Genomic DNA, 22,772 nt, shown 5'->3' with positions numbered 1-22,772 from the left:
AGTCTGTATATATATTTTTATTTGTTTTAGTTAAATAAAAAAATTATGTTTGATTAACTTTGACCATTTTAATTCATATTTAATTTTCATTCTGTCTATTATCTTCTCAACAAACATGTCGATGATTGAATGTAAGGAGTAATTTTGAATCCAGTAATAATAGCAAGATTTAAGATTAATCTGTTGGGTTTGTGGCAGGCGCTGATTTATGTTGTTCCAAACAGATTACTCATATGTTGCAATAGATAACTAGTCTGTTTCAACAGATAAATCCCTCTGTCTCAAATTACCCTACCCGTCCCAAATTGTGATGACACATTGATTAAGAAAAATAATTAATAACATGCCTAATTTACCATAATACCCCTATTAAATGATGTTTACATTTTAATTTAAAGAAAAAGTGATTAATACAAAGGGTAAAACATGGAATTTTTTTTATCTCTTCTTGATTAATTAAAAAAGACAAGTAAAATTAGAAATCAAAATAGAAAATTTGGGACGGGTAATTTGAGATGGAGGGAGTATTTAGTTTTGACTCTGTCTATTATATTCTCAACAAACATATCGACGATTGGATGTAATAAATATTTTTGAATCCAGTAGCAATAGCAAAACATATTGGTTATCTGTTGGGTTTGTGACAGGGGCTGATTTGTGTTGTTCCAAATAGATTAGTCAGTCTGATGCAACAGATAACTAGTCTCTTGCAACAGATTACTCATCTGATACACCAGATGAGTGATCTGTTTAAATTGTGGGTACTTATGTTGGATTCATGATCGGCTTCTATCCATTATTGAAAAAAACAGCAGTAACTTTGTAACCCAGATGACAAATTCAACTAAAAATCATAATTTGACTTACCAAGGTCTCCTATGAAGTAATGTCAAAGTGAAAAGTGGTGATGTTCGAAATAAAATTTGACCTAAAAATTGATAAAATCGCAATAGTAGCGGTAACAACAACAACAATGGTCGACAAAAAAAAGATGAAGATGATAATGAAGTAGAAGATGATGATAATGAAGTAGAAGATGATGAATAAAGCAGCAACAGCAACAATGAACAACAATAATCGTGAAGAGAGAGAAAACAACAACAGATGAGAAGAGAGAGAAACGCGACTTATTTCCCTCCATTTTCTGTTATATTAACTAATATTTGGATTAAAGTGTAAATTTTAAAACTTGTGGGTTATTTTCAAACTTCTCCAACTTTCTTAATCCATAATAAAGTAATTGTCACCTCCACCTAATAATTAAGACTTGTGTCACCTACACCTCATTTTAAAACTCTTTTGTCGCCTACAACCCAAAGGCCCAACTCACAATGGAAAAATAAGGTTGAAGAGAGAAGAAAGTCGAAAAAAAATTAAGAAGAGAATGATGGGTTTCAACAAATTAGGAGAAATTAATGGAAAGTACATGAGAGTATCTTTGAAAGAGAACAATAATGGAAAGTACATAACAGTATCTTTGGAAGAGATAAACAAGATAATAACTGAAGATATATAAATTTTACTATATTTACTCTTATAACACATTATATTAGGAGATATTGAATACTATCTAATAAAAAAAGAGTTAATTTTATTTGTGAAAATGTATTTCTGATTTTTTAAATAAAATAAAATAAAATAATTTTAAAAAAATTTGATATAACTTGCAATTAAATTCTTAATAAAATAATTATCTAAAAGTATTACTACAACTACTAATTTTCAATCTAATAAATAAAGGGGATCTTTTAAAAATAACAACATTTTGTTATAAAACCCACCTTCCATAGCCACATCTTATATAATTACCACTTATAACCGCTGTATTCGATTTATGTCCGTTGTATTCGGTTTTACAGATAGTGTGTATTCATATAAAATATGAGTACAATCCCTATTTAGTCGCACCAAAAATGAAATTCAATATTTTTAAAAAGAAAAAAAGCTCAATCACGCTTATCTCGTTGAATTGAATATTTTATTGTCTAACACTACCATTATCTTTTTTTATATTTTTTTATTTTTTGTGTTTTTCCCCTTTTTTCTTCTTTTTTCTATTTTTTTCTACTTTTATTTTTTTTCGTTTCTTTCTTTTTCTCTCTGTTTGATCTCTAACTTCTATTTCTCTTTCTTCTTTTCTTTTCTTCTTTGATTTTTTTTGTACTTATTTTCTTTATTATTTTTTATTCTATTTTATATTTTTTGTATTTTCAAAAAATATGACTAGTCGAGCACAAGTCATGGATGATAATGTAAATACCACAATTGTTTATCGTATTTGTAGTCACACCGCTATTTATATTTTTGTATTTATTGATACAACTGCATTTATATTTTAAATTTCACACTCGTATTTATATTTTATAGTTTGCATTTGTCTTTGTATCTAATAGTTTGCACTTGTATTTGTATTTGTTAGTTTGTGCCATCATTTATATTTTATATAATTCACACTTGTATTTTAAAGAACTATTTTGTATATTTGTATTTTATAATTGATTGCATATTATATTGGATTATATTTACATTATGATTTTATTGTGTTTGTATATTTAGATTATATTTGGATTATACTTGTATTTGTATTCTATTTTCTTCATTACCTTTTTATTTTTAAGAAATTATTTTGTATTTGTATTTGTAAGTTGATTGCATATTGTATTTAGTCGTGACTATGTATAATTTATCATTTGTATTTGTATACAAACAAGTAAGTGCATTAATTGTATTTTCGTGATTCTAAAATATATAAATATGTAATGTATCATTTGATACGAAGTACCATTTTGTATTTGTATATCAAAATTGTCACACCCCTTTTTTACCAAAAGATTAAATTTTATGGTTTCGAAAGAATTTTTATTATTAAAGTGACAAAAGATGAGAATTTATTTCAAAAAGGATTCATTTTGTTCAAAACTCAGAGTCGCCACTTGGCATAATCCAGTGTGCCAAGTCACCTTTGGAAAACCCTTTTCAAAACAATTTTGACTCTATAAACTGATCCACGAACAGAGATTCCGACTAAGGAATTCTGTTGACCGAGGGAAAGGTGTTAGGAACCCCTTGGTCCCGTGGTTTGACCACGGTCACTTGGTGGAGTGTATTTGCTATTTTGGCATTACGAATGTATAAACCACATAAAAACACACAAAACAATCAAACCAACAAACCAAACAAAATGAATAAAAGTATAGTGTTCAGTCCAATTATACAATCCCAAAATAAATAAAAATGCGAAAATGAATCCTATCTAGCCTATACTAATCCTAACTATGCTCTCAAGTTTTACCCAATGCCTCGGGCCTTGATCACGAGCATCCTCCGAGTACAAGATACCTCGGGGTATTCCCTGGTGAATAAGTAGATAAGGCCTCGGGGCATTCCCCGATTAAATGAATACATTTCTCAACCTTGTGCGCTAAAAATAGAAAGAACCAATCACCAAATATTCACACATTCAACAAATCACCAAGAGTCCTAAATTTTGCCTACCCAAAACCTATTTTTGCCTATTCATTCCAACATATCATAATTCTGTCGCATTCCAACAACATTCATGCGTGTTTCGAATTTAACAAAAACTACAATAAACCAAAATTGATCCTATTCAACCATTTTTATCAAGTTTCCAACTCTCACCCCCAACTTCATTTTCGACCACATGATTTAACCAATTTCGATGAAGAATCAACAAATGGATATCAACAAACATTCACGATGATCCAAAATATATCAACATCAACAAACAAGAATCCACAGATAATGAATTTAACAAATGAAATATCAAACAATTAGAAATTAATAGAGAACGAGATGAAAATTGGACCTTAATGTCTCTTTCATTCAATCAAACGGAGAAGCTTCACGGATTCGAAACCTCGACTTAAATCGACTTCAAACAAAACCCAATATCAAAAATCCAAAAAGCAGCTTCGAAGAAGAAACACGGACCAAACCTCGACATAAGAACCAAAAACTGAACCCAGAACGACGACTAATGAACTTAAAGTTCAGTTTTGATCTCGAATCACTAAAATGGACGAACCCAAAGCTTCAAAAATCTGGTAGAAAACTAAAAAATCCACACAACTTGAATTCCGGTGAGATAACAGTGACCAAAACAGACGGAAGTAAGTTGGATTCCGGCGAAGCAGAATATTTCCTAAACGGGGGTGCTTGAAAATGTTCAAAAATGGACTGTTCCGGTGAGATTATCGTCTCCCTATTGGATTCGCCCAGAAGTCAAGAGAGAACGATGAGGTTCCGGTGAAGTAGTCGTCGGAACATCTACCAAACCCACCGGAACCTATTTTTGAGTAACCCAGAATCAACCCCGCTTTCTTCTACGTTACAGATCTCGACCTCGAATCCCTCTCTCTCTCGAATCTCTCCGTCAACTCTCCATATCTCTATGTTGTGTGTGTGCGATTGATACGTGACTGGTGAGATTGGTTCGTTGTTTGTCGATTTTATTTTAGTAGGATCTTTAGTGAGGCTCGCCCATGGCCGTGGGTATGTGCAAAGGTGTATGGATTGAAAATGGAAAACTGATGGAGAAGGTTCGTGACGACGAAGACCCCCTTTCCAATCTACTCCATTTTTCTTTTGTTCTTTTTGAATATTCTGTGAGTGTATGTGTGTGCGAAATTCGTGTGTGGAGTGTTTTGTAAGGTTTTTGTGAGTGAGATTATGTGGGTATATTTGTGAATTTCTTCGTGAAGAAGATGATGACCCCCCTTTTCTAATTTTGATGCTATTATTATGAGGATGATGACAAAATGGGTCCTTTCTTTGTTAGGTGTCCCCTGTGGGTCCCCTTTTCTTTTTGTTGTTAATGTATTATGTGAGGATAAAAATGTGAGTGGATAGAGAGGTGGAAGCTTTTGATTGGGTAGGTTGTTAGGATAAGATAAATTAGTTAGAGGTATTGTTTTTGTTTATTTTTGTATTTTTGTGGGATATAATTACATTGGGTTGGACACATGGTAAGGTGAACTAAAAATGAAAAAAATTAGACTTCGGGAGGGACAAAATTTGGTGTTTACAAAAATTATCATTCATATTTGTAAATAAACAAATATCACTTGATACAAATACAATGACAAACAAATGAAACAAATAATTTTATAAATACAAATACATTATAAAAATTTGAGTTGTATTTATTTGTATAAATAAATACAACTAATATTAATAAATAAAAACAAGTATTCATAGAAAGAAAATCAAGCATTCCTTTTTAATAATTAAAAATACAAATGATAGTTTACACATGTATTTATATGTTATAGTTCGCATCTGTATTTGTATTTTATAGTTCACACTTGTATTTATATGTTATAGTTCGCACTTGTATTTGTGTGTTACAGTTCGCATTTGTATTTGTATTTTATAGTTCGCACTTGCATTTGTGTTTGCTAGTTCGCACAAATAAAAAAAAAGGAGAGAAATTGAAAAGAAAAAAAATAGAAAAAAATAAAGGAGAAAAAAAAACAAAAAAAAGGATAAAAATGAAAAAAATGAATAAAAAATAACAATAAAAAAGTGAAAAAATAAAAAATAAAGATAAAGCAACAAAAAAAGAAAAAAAAAACTGAAGATAAAAAATTGAAAAAGAAAAAAAAAAGAATAATAGAAAATAAAAATAAAAAGTGAAAATACATGAGAAAGATTATAAATTATAATTATAAATAATTAATAGGTAAGAGGGAATATAAATTATAATTAATTAAAAATTAAGCTTTAAGTGGTAATAAAAGTACTAACTAATTCTGATAATTTTTCCAATAAATAAATGAATAGAAAATAATTTTGACTTGTGCAAATATGGTGAATACAAAAATCCCTATTTCCCCGAACCCCGAGCTTTCTCCCTAATGGAAACCCAGCACAGAGACGAAGCCCTCCTTCCCGAAGAACTCATCACTGAAATCTTGCTGAACCTTCCAGTGAAATTCCTCTTGAAATTCAGGTCTGTTTGCGAATCTTGATTTTCGTTAATCTCTAGTCCTGAATTTGTGAAGAACCATCTCTTGTTATCCGCTACTAACAAGGACTATACCCATCATGGTGTTATTTGTAAGGTTAATTATTTTAATTGCATTGTCGGGGGCTGTTCTGTTAGCTCTTTAATTTACGATTCTATAACTGAGGCACTTGAGACTTGGACTATCCTGGTAAAAATCGTGATGATTATCCTTGGCTTATTGGTTCTGTCAATGAATTGATTTGTCTTGCCATTGGAGTATTTCACGGATTATGTGATTTGTTTCTATGAAATCCATCAATTAGAAAGTATCACAAACTGCCTAGTTATAGACCTGATCATGACGATGGTTTTGCTAATTTCAATTTTGGTTTTGCATATGATGAGTTCCAACATGATTACAAGGTAGTGGTTATTTTCCGTATTTATAGAAGGGGGTCTCGGAGACTCGAGACACGTTGAGGTCAAGATATATAATCTAAAGAGTGATTCTTGGAGACGTTTTGGTGACTTTCAAAGTAGAGAGTTATTCAGTGCACGAGCGGATCTATTCATTGGCGTGGGTCACGCCACCCACAAATTTTGACGAAAAATCTAGGTATATATATATATATATATACTGGTATAGTCAAATATTAAATTTGCCACCCATAACTATCTGGTGCAAGTGACAAAGCATCACTTTTGTTGCCCACAGGACGTGTGTTCAATCCCAGTTTGCAGCATTTGTTTTTTTAATACTGATATAGTCAAATATTAAATCTGCCAGCATTTGTTTTTTAAAATTATTTTCTGTAAAGCATTGTTGACTAAAACAGGGCAACAAGCGTACATTCTACCATTTAAATGAATTATGAATATTATATTATGATATTAGTAATATTATTGAAAGATCAAGTTTTGCCATTTTATTATTATTATTTTTTTAATTAATTGGTTGGTTAATTGTCCCTATATATCAAAAAATGAATAATTTGATTAATTTAATCGATAAGCAGTGGCAGAGCTAGAAGTTCAGCGAAGGATGTGCAAATTTTATTCTTAGCTATATTAAGAGTATGCAAAATTAAATATACACTCATTATAATTAACATCTAACCTTTATTCATCACATAATTTTCCGACGAAGGGTGTGCATCTGATCACCCTTCATCGAAGCTGACTACGTCCCTGTCGATAAGTTTACTTGGCACCCAGAGAGTCCGAATCCTGAATCCACCTCTGATTTAGTGATACTACTAAGTTTGTCAAGGGGAAACTTCACTGGCTTGACAAGCAATGGAACATCATTTCTATTGATTTGGCAGATGAGAATTGGACAGAGGTAGAGCAGTCTTGCTATTTTTAAGGATGTGGATTTATGAAGCCAGGAGTGTTTGAGGGTGATCTTTCTGTATTTTGTAATTACGAATGGACTCATGTTGATATCTGGGCTATGAAGGAGTATGGGGTAAGAGAATCTTGGACAAAGATGTTTACCATCAAGTCTCCTGATTGTTCTTTAAAACATATATATCATCCACCCATTTTACAGTCAAATGAAGGTGAACTTCTGCTTCGGTGTGGATCACGTTTCACAAAATACAATCCAAAGGATGACTCGATCAGATTTCTAGGTGTTAATAACTTTGCTCCATTGGGTGAGGTAGAAATCTATGTTAAGAGCCTCGTTTGTCCTTTTGGACGGAAGAGACCGCGAATGCACCAAAAACGAAGGCTGACGTTATTTGTTAGGAAGACAATCATGTGACTAATAACCTGTAAGAATTACACTATGCTATTAAATTCTGCTTCATATTGCTTGGGGATCTTGTTAGTCATTATCCCTTTTTTTCAACTGTTTTCAAGAAACGATAATATATTAAAAGAGCAATTATTTTGGTTGCATTACTGTTCTATTGTACTTTAAATTCAATCTTACAGGACGGCATTGCTCTGCTTGAGCAGTTTTCTATTTAATGAAGTTTAAGGCTAAGATAATATCTAATTTTGGTGTTTCTCTTTGCTGTTAATAGCTAGCTGATTATTTTAACTTTGTATTTTTCCCCTAAGAGATATCTTCTTATACTTCTGCTTATTTGATCTTACAAGGACTAAATCAATTTTGTAGAAACTGTGCAAAAATATGCTGACATACAGATTCCTTGGGATGTTTAGTAGCTCATTGTCAAGTTAATAGTGTACATATGTTTCCTAACTCCTAGCGTTGATGGGCAAAGTTACCTGAAATTTGTTATTGGTGGGAGGTATTGGTATCCCGTGGATTTAATCGAGGTGCATGAAAACTAGCCCGGACACCGTAGTTATTTTGAAAAAAATAGTGTACACACGCAAAAAGTCATAGTAATTTATGATAAGCATAGTTAATTGACAGTTATTGACATTAAAAAATTTAACTAATGATATCTTAAAAAGTCTGAAAGATCAATATGTATCTGCAACACAATAACATTCAGTATAATTTCACAAAGTAGGGTCTAAGGCATTCCTCATTGATGCTCGCATCGGATGAGTCTAGCCAGTCAAAGGACACGATCAGGTTCAAGACGAGCACAACCGTCATAATTCAGTAGAAATATAGTACACACTATACACTGGCTAGTTGTGCCCGACTACTCCATCTGCCATTCAGTAATCTAAGTCCTCCAAATCTGTACTCCCTCCCTCTCATTACTTAAGTAGTAGCAATCAAATTTAGGTTTTCAGAGTATCGTTAATAAGATTAGTCTAATAAAACATACTTGTTAACGGAATGAGTACAAGATTTGCTGAAAATAACAAATTCCTGGAAATCAGGAAAGAAAATATTTCAAAATTCAAACATACTGTAGTTACTAAAAACAAAGCTGCAATCCTAAAACACAGAAACTGACATCTACATTGCCAAATATTAGTGGAGACATATAAGGCTTCACACTTTAATATTTTTGTTTTTATCTTTATACAAGACAATGTATATTTACCATTTTTCCACTTAAAAGAAGAAGATGAAATAATGCTTGCTTGAACAGCAAATCCACCCTTCAACTTTTGATGGTTATTTTTGTTTTTCAACTTTTAAATTTAAGGCTTCTCATATATAAAAGGTTGTTAGTGTATGCTACTTTATGTGTTATCGGAGACACCATGGTATAGACATCGGATGAATAAGAGACAACATGATCGTCATCCACATTAAATTTTCACGGGAGGCTTAACTATATTTTTTCGTGTAAAAATAGTTATTCAAGACTATGCTACAATTATCTCCCTACTATTTACGATAAAATGTAATTCATGACCTAGCATGAGTAAGAGTTACTATATTCTTTTATGTTAAGTTATTCAAAACTTTGTTTAAGTTATATCGCTATTATTTTACAATTTCAGATTCGACATTCGACATACAAGTGCGTGCGGCGTGCTACAATTATTTTTGGTTATCTTTATTGGTTCAAACAAATAAGTGACAATACAAAAATCCACATTAACCATTCGTAGAAGAATCTACAATAATATTTTTCTCTCGTAAAATGGGTTAGGATGAAATCTAGAGATTTATGAAGGAATGCTAGCTATAGGCTTAACACATGCAAGTTGAATGTCTACGAAAAAGCTGTCGTAAAGTTTCGATCTTTGTATTAATTATTCAATACTTATCTTAAAAAGTATTGATGCCATTTTTCGATAATATGAATTTTCAGACAAGACATATACATGCAACACACGTGTGATGGAAAAGTATACATGCATGCATGTGCGTGTGTGTTTGTGCGTGTGCGCGCGTGTTTCTATGTGTGTGTACTTGTGTGTACGCGCATAGACACACGTGTCTCTATGCATGTGTGTACGCGCATCTCAAAAATCTTATTAAAGTTTTTTATGAAATCTCTATTACGATTCAAATTTGTTTTAAAATCTGGACTTTCATTAATCTTTAGCCTTGAATTTATAAAGGGCCATCTCTTATTATCCTTTATTAATAAATGTACACCCACCATGAAGTTATCATTAGGGCTGCTATTCTATTTGGCCTAGGTTTCAAGGATTATTCTCTTAAGAATTTATTTTATTATTTTATAATAGAGGCATTTGACTTGAATTATCTTGGTTATATGATTGCAAAGGAATATCCTTTGATTTATATATTTTGTTTTTTTGTATGAATTGATTTGATTTGCCACCTGTCTATTTGACGGACTATTTAAATGTGAAATTCGTCAATTAGAAAGTATAAAAAATTGTCTAATTTTAGACATGATGCAAGTTGTTGCTACTATTCTGACGAACTTGTTGATTTCAAATTTGGTTTTGCATATGATCAGTTACCAGACGATTAAAAGATAGTGGGTATTTTTCCTATTCACTGGAGGAGGCAATTGATACAGGTTGAGGTCAAGATATATAATAGTCTAAATACTTAAGATTTTTGGAGATGTATTAACGGTTTTCAAGGTCAAGAGCTCCTCAATGATTCAATTAAGTTTGATAAGGAAAAACTTCATTGGCTTTACAAATAATGGGAAATTATTTCTATTGATTTAACTAATGGAACATCAAAATATTGAAAAATGAACCCTCCCTCTACTTTCCACTTTTATTTTATGGTGTTTTCGGATACAAGAATCTGTATTTAGGTACAACAACTTCAACACTAGTTCAAGTTTAAAACAAGAACACTATGAAATAAAAAAAAACACCCTCAACACAAGATCAAAGTGATCTTTCTAAGAAGTATGTTTTATTTATTTTTTTCAGAAATTAAGATGAAACAGAAATATAAAGCCAAGTCCCCCGACTTCACGGAGTGTCCTTAAGGAATAATTTTCCTCACTGTACCCGAGGTTTTTGGAATCTTCCTCCCGGGATAAAATGACTTTCAATCCAACTATAGTGGTACCTCAAATAATTGGATTCGTCGAACTCACTCAACGATTTGATTGATTACAAAGAATGTTTTGAAGACAAGAAAAGTTTTTATTTCAGAAAATTTTTCATTCATAAACCTGTGGATAAATGCAGGTTTATATGGCCATCAAGTGCCCCTTCCCAAAGGTGGCAATGATTCATCTGAAAAGGTGTATCATTTGGAAGAGTCATGTCTGTTCATTTGAAATATTGTGTCTTTTTCTAAACAGACACAACTATCTGAATAGTCACTCCTTTTCTAAAATAATATGTCTTATCCTCAAAGGTTGTGTCCCTCCATTTTTCATTCACACATTTTTCATACATATTGAACCCAACAATCCCCCAATGAATGGGGAATGGCTATTTTTTCGTAAAATTTTACGGATAAGTATGTGATCATCAAGCAAAGACTGATTGCATCTAGATAAGTGGATTTCCCTTTGAACTTTCCGTAGTGAACATGCATCGGATGCACTCGGTCAATCGGTAGATTTGATATCTTTGAACCGTCGAGCTTTAATGTACACCTAGACAACACGTGTCACACAATCAGCCTTTTACCATTTATGGTTCTCACGGTTTTGTTCTTTTCAGCCATGAACACATCTAGGATTCATGAGAGCTTAGAGAATAAGCCTTTACTAACATTCTCCTTGAAGCGGCTTCCATTTCGCCCTCACATAGGTGATTTCTAAACTTTAAATCCCATAGATTAAACTATTTGGTCAAATCTGTCAAATTTAGATAATCATTAAAAAACTTCTCACCTTAAGTCTTATCCTTGTTTACTAAAATTGTCTACATCCAGTCTGCTAGGTAGAGTTACCGTCATACTGACTTGTCCTAGGCCTTAAACCTATTCCCTTAGATGTCCTTTCCACTCCTTCTCTAGATAAGCCTTTTGTAAGTGGATCCGACACATTATCCTTTGACTTTACATAGTCAACAGTAATAATTCCACTAGAGAGAAGTTCCCTAACGATATTATGTCTCCGTCGTATGTGACGAGATTTACCGTTGTATATCATGCTCCCTGCCCTACCTATTGCCGCTTGGCTATCACAATGTATACATACTAGTGCCACTGGTTTGGGCCAATAAGGAATATCTTCCAAGAAATTTTAGAGTCATTCTGCTTCTTCACCGGTTTTATCCAATGCGATAAATTCAGATTTCATTGTAAAGCGAGCAATACAAGTCTGTTTGGATGATTTCCAAGAGACTGCTCCTCCACCGATAGTAAATACATATCCACTTGAGGATTTTACTTCGTTCGACCCGGTGATCAAATTTGCATCACTATATCCTTCAAGTACCGTGGGATATTTATTATAATGCAAAGCATAGTCTTGAGTGTATTTAAGATACCTCAAAACTCTTTTCATTGCCATCCAATGAGTTTTGTTGGGATTACTCGTGTACTGACTCAACTTACTGATTGCGCATGCTATGTCTGGTCGTGTACAGTTCATTATATACATTAAACATCCCAATACTCTTGCGTACTCCAATTATGAGTCACTTTCACCTTCATTCTTTTAAAGTGCAAAGCTCATATCCAAAGGAGTCTTGGCAATACCGAATTCCATATACTTGAATTTGTCAAGTACATTTTCGATATAATGAGACTGTGACAATGCCAACCCTTGTGGAGTTCTATGGATTCTTATACCTAAGATCACATTCGTAACTCCAAGGTCTTTCATATCAAACTTGCTCTCGAGCATTCGTTTAGTTGCATTTATGTCAGAAATATCTATACTGATGATATGATCAATATATCATCCACATATAAAAAAACAATGACTTGGTGATTTGGAGTGTCTTTAATGTAAACACATTTATCATATTCATATATCTTGAACCCGTTTGCCAACATGGTTTGGTCAAACTTCGCATGCCATTGTTTAGGTGCTTGCTTTAGTCCATACAATGACTTAATAAATTTACACACCTTATTCTCCTTTCCTGGAACCACAAAGCCTTCAGGTTGTTCCATGTAAATTTCTTCCTCCAATTCTCCATTTAGGAATGCGGTTTTTACACTCATTTGATGGATTTCAAGACCATATACTGCCGCCAAGGCAATTAATATTCGAATCGATGTTATCCTTGTTACTGGCGAGTATGTACCAAAGTAATCAAGGACTTTTTTAGCTTGAAACCTTTTACTACAAGTCTTGCCTTGTATTTTTCAATAGTATCATCCACTTTCATTTTTCTTTTGAAGATCCATTTAGAACCTAAAGGTTTATTTCCTGGAGGAAGATCAATCAATTCCCACGTATGGTTGCTTAAGATTGAATCAATCTCACTATTGATTGCCTTTTTCCAAAAGAATGAGTCTGACGACGACATCGCTTCTTTAAACGTTTGAGGTTTATTTTATAAGAGAAATATTACAAAATCTGATCCAAACACAGTAGAAGTTCCTTGACGTGTACTACATCTTGGATTCTCTTCATTATGTACATTCTCACTTGGCTCATCTCGAGGTCGTTTAGATCCTCCACTAGACTGTTCATATCTAGTTTTATACGGGTAAATGTTTTCAAAGAATTCAACATTATTTGATTCAATTACCGTATTTTTATTTATATACGGATATTCGGATTTATGAACTAAAAACCAACATGCTTTACTACTTTTAACATATCCTATGAACACACAGTCCACTGTCTTAGGTCTTATCATAACCCTTTTAGGCATAGGAACTTGGACCTTTGCTAGACAAACCCCACACTTTGAAATATTTCAAGTTGGGTTTCCTTCCTTTCCATTTTTCATAAGGGATTGATTGTGTCTTACTATGGGGAACTCTATTGAGTATACGATTGGCTGTAAGGATAGCCTCCTCCCACAAGTTTTGCGGTAAACCAAAACTTATAAGTAATACATTCATCATTTCCTTCAACGTTCGGTTTTTCCTTTCCGCAATTTTGTTAGATTGAGGTGAATACGGGGCTATAGTTTGATAGATGATTCCATTCTCTACACATATTTCGACGAAAGGAGATTCATATTCTTCGCCCCTATCACTTCTTAGCATTTTTATCTTTTTTTCTAACTGATTTTCTACTTTAGTTTGTATTATCTAAACGCATCTATTGATTCATCCTTACTATTTAGCAAGTAGATGTAACAGTATCTAGTGCAATCGTCAATAAAAGTTATGAAATACTTTTTTCCACCACGTGATGGTGCTGACTTCATATCACAAATGTCAGTGTGTATTAAGTCTAAGGGATTAGAATTCCTTTCAACGGATTTATAAGGATGCTTTGCATACTTTGATTCCACACACGTTTGACACTTTAATTTATTGCACTTAAAGTTGGGCAAAACCTCTAAGTTAATCGATTTTTGTAACGTTTTATAATTAACATGGCCTAAACGTTCATGCCACAAATTATAAGACTTAAGCAAGTAAGAAGTATTTGAATTTTTATTGATTTCAACATTCATTACATTCATCTTATAAAGACCCTCGGTGAGATAGCCTTTTCCTACATACACTTCTCCTTTGCTAATTACAACTTTTCCAAAATCGGTTACACATTTGAATCCGTTCTTGTCTAGAATGAAATAGAAATTAAGTTCCTACGTAATTCCAAAACGTACAAGACATTGTTAAGTGTCAAGATCTTTCCTGAAGTCATTTTCAAGCCCACTTTTTCTGTTTCTTCTACCTTAGCCGTAGTGGAGTTAGCCATGTAGATCATTTCTTCTACTTGAGCTGGAGCAACTGATGAAAACAACTCTTTCTTGGTACAAACATGGCAGGTAGCACCAAAATCCATCCACCACTCGCGAGGATTCCCCACCAAGTTGCATTCTAAAAACATAGCACACAAATCATCACATTCTTTGTTGGACTCAATCATATTTGCTTGGTCCTTTTTCTTGCCTTTCTTAGGGGCACGACAATCCGTGGACTTATGACCAATCTTGCCACAATTGAAACATTTTCCCTTGAATTTCTTCTTGGGTTGATTGCTTCCTTGTTCAACTTCCTTCCTTTTCTTAGAATTGTTTTGGTCATCTTGTACAATATGTGCTCTATTAATTGTAGAATTTCCTTTTGACCTTCTCTCGGAAACCTTATTATCCTCTTCAATACACAGTCGGACAATAAGATCTTCGATAGTCATCTCCTTGCATTTGTGCTTCAAGTAGTTTTTGAAGTCTTTCCACATAGGTGATAGCTTCTCAATGATCGCTGCTACTTGAGATGCATCATTCATAAACCTACAAACTAGTTTATGTGAGTACTAAGAACATTTTCAATTTGTTCAACCAAGATATTTTTTAAAGATATACCTTCCGCTAGGAGATCGTGAATGATTACTTGCAATTCCTGCACTTGAGAGACAACCGATTTGCTATCTATCATTTTATAGTCTAGGAACCTTGCAACAAAGAATTTCTTAATTCCCGCATCCTCTGTCTTGTATTTCCGTTCTAGTACCCCCCACAATTCTTTCGATTTCTTAGTTCCACTATAAATATGATAGAGGTCATCAAGCACTCAGACTTCCTTTCTTAGTTCCACTATAAATATTATAGAGGTCATCTTGGAGACCACTCAAGATATAATTTCTGAAAAGAAAGTCTAAGTGCTTCCAAGCCTCTACAATCATGAAATGCTCTTTGTCCAAGATTCCCTCGGGCACCTCAGGAGTATCCTCACTAGTGAACCTTTGAAGGCATAGAGTGGTGAGGTAAAAGAACATCTTTTGCTACCATCGCTTAAAGTCAATGCCCGCAAATTTTTCAGGCTTCTCCGTAGGCGCCATTGGTTGTGGATCATTTGCTCTACTTGTTGAGGCAATACTAGTTGCCCCCATAGTCGTAGCCGCATCTTCCATTTGACTTTCATTAGTCATTTTTCCTGTCACCACAAGACAATAAAATTTAGTATTTTCAGAGCCCTATTTATAAAGTTAAGCAACTTTAAACTCTTCTTCTTGTTTCTAGTTAACGATGAAGTTTTTATGACTTCCAATCATCAACCGAATGATCTTTAACTTGTGATGAAGATTTTATGTCATCGAATCACTAGTTAAGTTCAAACAGAGTAGAAAGCTTAAAGCTTTAATCTCCAAAAATAAGCAATACAGATTTTGCAAGATTTATTCCTTAAGATTGTTATGTTATGATGTTTTTGGATACAAGAATCTGTATTTAGGCACAACAACTTCAACACTAGTTCAAGTTTAAAACAAGAACACTATGAAGTACAAAAAATACCCTCAACACAAGATCAAAGTGATCTTTCTAAGAAGTGTGTTTTATTTTTTTTTTAGAAATTAAGATGAAACAGAAATATAAAACCAAGTCCCACAACTTCACGAAGTGTCCTTAAGGAATAATTCCCCTCACTGTACCCGAGGTTTTTGGAATCTTCCTCCTAGGATAAAATGACTTTCAATCCAACTATAGTGGTACCTCAAATAATTGGATTTGTCGAACTCACTCAACGATTTGATTGATCACAAAGAATGTTTTAAAGACAATAAGAGTTTTTATCTCAAAAAATTTTTCATTCATAAACCTGTAGATAAATACAGGTTTATATAGCCATCAAGTGCCCCTTCCCAAAGGTGGCATTGGTTCATCTAAAAAGATGTATCCTTTGGAAGAGTAATGTTTGTTTATTTGAAACATTGTGTCTTTTTCTGAACAGACATAACAATCTGAATAGTCACTCCTTTTCCAAAACAATGTATTTTCCTCAAAGGTTGTGTCCCTCCATTTTCCATTCACACCTTTTTCATACATATTGAACCCAACATCCACTACATCATCCTTTGATTAATTTCAAATTTCTTCCTCTAAAAAATGTATATTACTTAAGAACCTTATTAAAAGAATGGGTAAATATAGAAAAAATTTCATCAATTCTCATAAACTTTGAAAAATTTACACATTTTGAACTATGAAGAAAGTCCCAATAATTTACTTAGTGTGGACTTAGATAAAATATTTAATAACAACACTAAAATAAATGGTAGATGCTCCTACCGTTAATAAAATGATATGTATATGCCTCTCACACTAATGGTAGGGGCATATGTGTACCCAAAGTATAACAGAGGGTCTATACGAACTATTTATCATGGTTCGCGGATATGTTTGTCCCTTTTTCGTTTCAATTTTTTATCCCAAATAATTAATCCAAACTCACTACCCAACCCAATAAAGCTATCAAACTCGATTTCAAACCAACTTGACCCAACCTTTATTTTTTGTTCTAAACCTGATACTTCCTTTGTTTTTCTCTTAAACGTGAACTCCAATCAAATTGCAGTAATTGATCATTGCTGCTAGTTTGTGTTTACTAGTTGGAGGGAGTGGAGATTAGGTTGGAGGTGGTCGGAGCTAGGGTGCAACGATGGTTCGTCAGTGGGGGTGTTTTCGATTCAACAAAAACGGTGGCTATGTGGTGTTGACCAATGATGGGTAGTATTTTTCCGATGGAATATCATTGAAACTTGAGGGGTTTAATTTATTTGGTGTTGTTTTGAGGTGTTATGAGTTGATGATTTTTTTTTAAATTGGTAGTAATGAGTGTCATTGTATTGTGTGTGTAGTATCGTTATAAGGGTGGAAAAATGCGTCTGTTAGATAAGCGTCTCTTGAATTTTAATTGGGATCGGATTGAGTAGTGGGTTTATTTTGTCGGGTAGTGGATTTGAGTTAATTATTTGGGATAAAAAATTAAAATCAAAAAGGAATAAATATATCCCCAAACTATGATAAATAATGCGTATATACCCTTCGTCATACTTTGGTACACATATGCCCATACCGTTAGTGTGAGAGGCATATACGTATCATTTCATTAACGGTATGGGCATATGTGTACCCAAAGTATGATGGAGGATATATACGTACCATTTACCATAGTGCAGGGATATGTTTATCCCTTTTTTGAATAATAAATTATCTCTTAATTTTTTAAATTAAACAAATAAGGTTGGACAACTATTTTTAGTTTACTTGATAAATAAAACTGGATGAAAAAGTAATACTCTATCCATTTTATTTTACTAAGAGTAGTATGAAAAAGAGGTAATAAAACTCTTTTGATTTGCACAAATAAAAAGCAAATTGAAATATTTATTTTTAGTACATGAGCAAAGGAAAATAAAACGGAGAGAGTATAACAGTTATTTCTAAATACTCGTCAATTTAAAAAGAGAAAATACATCAAAACACCCTTAAACTTGTCCGCAAAACTTACTTTAGCACTTTAACTTTACGGGTAATTATTTACCCCCCTAAACAACTTTCAACTGAATTTTCTACAACCTCAAGAGGTGACGTGGCAACATTTATTAAAATCCGCGCATTGTAATTAAAAAAATTAAAAAATAAGTTAGTGGGCCCCATTTATTTATTTTCAGCTACCAAATTATCTCCTACATCATCTTCTTCACACCCCACCACCCGTCTCTTCTTGTTCTCTATTTTTTTGTACACCCATCAACCAACTACAATCAAATACGTATCAAAATATTTTTTGCGTGTGGGTTCTGGCAACAACTCAATCTACAGTTGGTATAAATTGATTTTTTTTGTGTGTGTAAGTTCCTCTGATCAGTTGGATTTTCTTGAAGCTCCTACTACTATTTTTGAATAAATTTCATAGCTTTACAGGCCAATCAACAGTTGAATCTTTTCTCCCGTATAAAAATTGAATTTTTCGGCCAAACAAGTTTTGAGAACTTCAATTTGATATTGATTCCACCAACTGAGACTGAAAACGATTCAATTTTTTGTGAATTCTTAATAAAAATCTTCAAAAAAATTCAATTTATTTCATCAAAATTATTTTTCCTCAATAATTGATCCATATTGATCGGATTTTTGTTTTGATGAACAAATTAGAAATGTCCATATGAAAGACGCACCAATTTTAAAATTTTGAATTCAAAATTAAAAATATTAAACCTTAAAAAAATGAAAGCATGGCGGAGGTGAAAGGGTGGGGAACGGATTTAAAGAAGAAACAATTTTTGGGTCGAGGGGTGGGGTGGGGTGGGGTGGGAGATGAAGAGGAGAAGAAAGGAGGGATATGGGGATTTTTCACTTTTTCATAATAATAATAATTTTGGGGGTGGGGATGGGGTGGGGGGAGGGGATTCAAAGAATCGGGCTGGGGGGAGGAAGGGTTGAAGAGGAGAAGAAAAGAGGGGTATGGGGATTTTTTAGAAGAAAGTATTTAAAAAAAAATTACGTGGCTCTGATGTGGCGCCCACGTCAGCGCGTGTGTAGTGCACTTCCCATAGTGAGAGTGGTATAATATTTTTTAGGTTGTAGAAAATTCACTTAAAAGTTGTTTAGGGGGGTAAATAATTACCCGAAAAGTTAAATTGCTAAAGTGAGTTTTGCGGACAAGTTTAAGGGTATTTTGATGTATTTTCTCTAACAAATCAAGAGAACATTAATTATTGTTTTTCCCTCAGCATTAACTAGGAAAAACGAAGTGAGAATGCCTTTCAAGTTTTCAATTAATTAAAAAGGATGAATGAGTCTTACAGTATTAATTAAATTAGAAGAGGTCAAGTCCCTCAAACACACAATTATTCAATAACTACATTAGTTGCCCCGACATTGTTCAATAACTTCGCACAATTATCAAACGTTTTCTATAGTTTTTGAGACAATTTCTACAGTCGTGGAGGTAAAAGTGTAAAAATAAAAAATTTAAAAAGTATGTCTTTTTTATTTAGTTTTTAAAACCTGAAGGACTCCAATTGACAAACTCATTTGTCTCATTAACTATTCTAAAATCAAGAAATGTAAATAGTTATTGAATAAAGTATTAATAAAGAACATATTTCTCCCTTTGTTTTAAAATAGTTTACGCGCCTAAAAGTATTTATTTTAATTTAGTTGTCCTTTTATAAAGTCAAGATAATTTTATTATGTTCGTTCAATGCTACATCTATAATTAAATGACTATATATACTTATATTTATATTTTTAAAGTATAATCAATAAGTTAATTTGGTAAAAAAGCCTATCATAAATATTCTCTTAATGGGGTCAAGTCAGCAAGTGCAAACTATTTTGAAGTAGGGAAAGTAATTAAACTATAAACACAATTGTGCAATATCGTAAATACTAAAATCTCTATTTCTCAAAAGGGAAAAGATATCAAAATCACCCTAAACTATATTCGAAAAGTTGACTTCACACTCAAACTTATCTAACATCTATTACCCCCTATCCTTATTCTAAGTGATATTATTACCACCTTGGAAGGTGACATAGCAAAACAAGCGCATTCACCTTCCTAAGATGTGTGAGAAGCTGAAAAAAATCTTAAAGTGACACACTTACACACATTACATTATTTTACTGATCATTATATATCTTTTTAAGTATTATTTCCTTTTTAATGAACTCTCTTTCTTATTTATCATTTTATTTATGGAACTCAATTTTTTCTTTTAAAAAGAGTAAAGTATCTAGTACCTCGCTGAACTATGACCGAATTTGCAATGACACACTCCAACTTCATGGGAGTTCTATTATCCTCTGAATAAAATTTTAGTGTATTTTTGTCAATCTTTTTAGCTGACGTGGCACCTTTGATGTGGACCCTATTTTTATATAAAAAAAAAGGTGACACATCAGCACAAAAAAGTAATAAAAATACATTCAAATTAACTTTAGGGGGTAATAGGACTCCTGTGAAATTGGAGTGTATCGTAGTAACTTGAGAAAATTGAAGGAAAGGTGTCTTTTAAGTCTTGAATAAAGGATTGGTGACATTGACCAACTTAAAGGGTCAAACATCATTAGGAAACTTGATTAAGTTAATTATGGACTTGATTAATATTTTTAAAACTTTCTAATCTTTTCAAAAATAAATCAACTCGCACCCCTCTTCAATCCAAATCAACCAGTCTCTCTCCTCTCTCTCTTTTTCGACAACTTCTCTCAACTCTCTGCTAACCAACAGTTCTGCAAAATTCTCTCTTCAATCCCCGGCGACTTCAACCTCCGGCGAAAAATAGTCGAGTGAATTTTTTTTTGACTTTCAACCGTCAATCGACGTGAAGACTTTTCTGGCGACAACAACTTCGAGTTCTTTATCGTCCCATTTCCTTTTTCACAGGTAAAAAATTATAAAAAAAAAATAGAGGAACTTGAGCCAACTACTCTTCTAGTATTGAAATATGGACTAAACAAAACCCTAATTTCTGGAATTTCTTCTTCTTATTGTCGTACTGTTGATTCAAATTTGTTAGTGATTCTTTTTCACAATTGATGTTCTTAGTGGAGACCCCTTCTTAGTGTGTGTGTGTGTGTGTGTGTGTGTGACATGTTGGTGTGCTGGGTTGATTTGTTGTTTGTCTTGGTAAAAATGGTGTTGCAACAGATAAAACATCAGATGCAACAGATGAAGACATCTGATGCAGCAGATGAAAATATCTGATGCACAAGATTAAAATCTGATGCAACTATGAAAATCTGATGCAACATATGAACAATCTAACAGATCATTCATCTATCGCGACAGATGACTCTTCTGTTTTGAAGAAATCTAAACAATATTGATCGAACAGATAACTCATTTTACAACAGATGAGTGATATGTTTCAATAGATCAGTGATCTATTTTTATTATTTCTAATAGTTTACTCGTCCGTTGTAATAGGTCAGTTAAATGTTGCAACAGATAACATACCTGGTGCAATAGATTAGTGATCTATTTTTATGGTTTCCAACGTATTACTCATCCGTTGCAATAGGTTGGTTATATGTTGCAACAGATAACTACCTGGTGCAACAGATTAGTGATCTATTTTTATTGCTACCAACGGTTTCTCTTCCGTTACAACAGGTCGGTTATATGTTACAAATGATAACATACCTGGTGTAACAGATGTGTGATTTATTTTCACTGTTTTCAATGGATTACTCATCCGTTGTAATAGGTTGATTATATGTTGCAACAGATAAACTACTTGGCGCAACAGATTAGTGATCTGTTTTTACTGTTTCCAATGGATTACTCATCCTTGCAACAAGTTGGTTATATGTTGCAACAGATAAACTACCTGGTGCAACAGATTAGAGATATATTTTTATTGTTTTCAATGGTTTACTCATCCGTTGCAACAGATCAGTTATATGTTGCAACAGATAACATACCTGGTGCAATAGATTTGTGGTTTGTTGGAACTGTTATTTTACCTTACCGTTGTGCATGTTGGATTTACTGTTATCCCTTTTTAATGATGCATTAATCAATTATAATCTATTTTATGTTCCTGTTAATTTAAGATAATATGGCTCTCAAAAGAAAAAAAACTGAATCAAGTCTAAGTAAAGGAACAAGTGCAGTAGCTCGGCTACATCCACCACTCTATGAGTTTACTTTACAAGTGTAGGAAGCAGTAAGTCCAATTCTAATCAAGTTTTTATTTTAATTAATGATTATTTTAAATGATTTCATCATCATTCTAATATATGTACCGATTTATTTTAGATTGTCCATCCGTGGCTTATTCTAACCAACCGAGTTGAAGATGTCATTTTTTCTTACTTTACGGTCCGTGCAAACTTTAACGGACCCTAAGGTCGTTGATGGAATAAAAATGAAATTGTTTGGAGCAACAACCATCACAAAAAAATAATTTTGGATGGTGGGCTTGTTGTTGTTGACGATGGTAGTCGTAGTGATAGTGGTAGTGGTGCTGCTGTTGGGGTTAATGAAACTCCTCTTACCATTTTTGAAACAACAAGCCATTATGATTATAATCATACTGGTTGTACTGATTTTTCTCCAGATTTTGCCATATCTAGCAAATATTCTATATGCAAATGTCAAGACTGCAAGGCAAAATACGATGGAGTGATTAATGTCATTAAT

The 22,772-nt window shown here is 33.0% G+C and overlaps 1 pseudogene; it reads left to right on the top strand.

Annotated features, from left to right (window-relative positions):
• The first annotated feature begins 5,763 nt into the window (after positions 1-5,763).
• Positions 5,764-7,879, top strand: LOC107864640 (annotated as a pseudogene).
• Positions 7,880-22,772: the final 14,893 nt, after the last annotated feature.

Source organism: Capsicum annuum, chromosome 3 (assembly GCF_002878395.1).
Source record: "Capsicum annuum cultivar UCD-10X-F1 chromosome 3, UCD10Xv1.1, whole genome shotgun sequence".
NCBI classification, from domain to species: Eukaryota; Viridiplantae; Streptophyta; class Magnoliopsida; order Solanales; family Solanaceae; genus Capsicum; species Capsicum annuum.
The sequence above is the reverse complement of the archived record's forward strand: the minus strand, read 5'-3'. Positions and strand labels throughout refer to the sequence as shown.